Source organism: Penaeus chinensis, chromosome 10 (assembly GCF_019202785.1).
Source record: "Penaeus chinensis breed Huanghai No. 1 chromosome 10, ASM1920278v2, whole genome shotgun sequence".
NCBI lineage: Eukaryota > Metazoa > Arthropoda > Malacostraca > Decapoda > Penaeidae > Penaeus > Penaeus chinensis.
Window position 1 is genome coordinate 5,839,315 of NC_061828.1, and position 2,500 is coordinate 5,841,814.

Here is a 2,500-nt window from a genome sequence, read left to right on the forward strand (position 1 = left end):
TGTAATATATACACATACACTCATATGTATATGTATATGCATACATACATACATATACGCACATACATATATATATATATACACACATATATATTATATATATATATATATATATATATATATATATATATATATATATAATGTGTGTGTATCTATATCTATCTATCTATCTATCTATATATATATATATATATAGTTAGATTGGTGGAGAGATAGATGAACAGGTAGACAGACATACAAGCAAATAGATATGCGTTTATTTCTGTGCATCTCCATATGTATGAATATTCATTAGGTCGGGCCTACACACGCACAGTACATGTACGTCCAGCTTTTTTTCCGGTGATATTGTTTTGCTTCATGAAATAATTAGTGCATTCCAGGCCACCTGATGCGCTTGTGACACTTGTTAGTCGACTCTAAAACAACGGTGGTCTCTGCTCTCCTGTGTCCCTTTAAATCTGCCGTTTTAGTAATGACCAGCGATTTTTCTCAAGCTAAACGAGCATTATATCACGCTTTGCATTTTGTTATTTGCCTTTTTGTAGAATATAGCTTTGGGCATTTCTTAGTAAACACTAATTTTCTTCTATGTCTATCTTTTACCGCCTAATCATATTGATCAACTCTATATAGATTTGAAAATGTTATTGATATTGATGTGCTTAGAAAATAGGACATTACCGAATCATTTTTCCGATATGAGATAAGTTAGAGTTAACTGGGACATGGATTTTTACACATGGTATAGATTTTTTTGCCATAAATATGAATGAAACATCAATTTCGGCCATAAATTAATGAATATATATATATACATTTCGAAGAAGGTCCGAACTCTCAAATTATCAACGGTCAGCAACAAAAATTCCATGCGCAATGTCATGGTCTAAATACCTCTCGCATATAAATTCACGCAAAACATTCGGTGGTCAATGATTATATCCGGAACCTACAATGGCCAGCAGCAGCATAAAATCCTTTAAAGTCGATAGCTTCCAAGATTTGCCACGGAACTCGTTATTCATCACTCGCCACACGACGAAAAACAGAATGGATAAAAATAAAAATATAACATCGAGCAGAGACCGGTGTTAAGCCAAAGTTAAACATTGTGTGCCCGGCAGCCATCACTTATAGACAGTTTGGCAACATATCTGTAACTGAGCTAATACCTGTCGACGAAAGCTTGTATATTCGGGAAAAAAAAACCCATCAGTTTTCCATTACTTATATTCATCGAGTGCTTTATAAAACTGCATACTATTACAAAAATAGTCAGTGCATTTTTTATTAAGTTCTAACGCATGTGATACTACTGTATCATTTCTTTCATTCAAGGGAGAGAAAAAAAAGCACAATTTCCTCAAGGAACTAGAAATCCATACCAACAGTGCACTGAATCAAACGAACATTTCTCAAATTTATAGCATTAACATTGAAGTAAATAAAATACTGAAATTGCGTAATCACACTGAGTAATACACATCCTTCCATAAGCACAATAGTTTCGGATCCACAACTAAACGCCTTCTGTTTATCGTTAAAGAACTGTTTCCCATCTCTGAATACTGGACAGAATCCCCTGAGCCCGGAAGACTGCGGCGACACGCTCTCATCTCGGACTCACTGAGCCGAACGAAACCGGGTTCACGAATCGACTGTACTTCCCAGCGCCTGGCCTTTCACCGTGAAAACCTTCCGTTTTTTCTGTAAATCGCTAGGAAAAGGCATTTCCTGAATACTTATTGCATACATGCTTTTAAGTCTTCGTGAATATCTTATCGATCTAGCTGAAATCATTAAAGGTATTTGCAGCACAAATATGTAGAAAAATGAAGCTAAAGGCGGTGATTTGATACTGTTACTCCTGTAACTAGGGCCGCATTTATTTGTAGGCCAAGTAGGCCATCGACCTAGGGCCCATCGCTGTTTGGGGTTCCATTGAAACTAATCAACCACAGTGTATAGTATTTCGTTATATATGTTCATAGCCATTAGGGCTCCTATAATGTGTACAGGGCACGGAATATAGGGGCCCACTGATGAGTTAGCCCTGGGCTTACAGATTAGGCAAATATTGCCCCTTTAATTTACCTGTACTTATCTGGTGCGATCATATTTCAACCAAAAACGATAAAAAGAAACAACTCAGAAGGATTCACAGCGCAGAGACCCTTTCCTACCAGTATTCGTAATTTTACCGCGTAACTGTAGCTAATAGTAAAAGCAAAGCGAATAGTCCGCTGATGAAGTGTATCCAGGTGAAGGCGTGACTGATAAGAGATCGTTGGTATAAAGGCTGCGACATCACCAGAAACCTCACCAGTTAAGCCTGAACAAGATACAGTTTAACTCTAGCAACATGGTCAACATTTTCAGAATTGTGAGTAAAGGCACTCTGTAAGAAAATGTTTTAGCACGTCACTAAAATGTTTCGTTTATTTCTGAACTATCCGGAACTAAGGTGATGTCTGTTCAAAAGGTGTCTACAAATTGA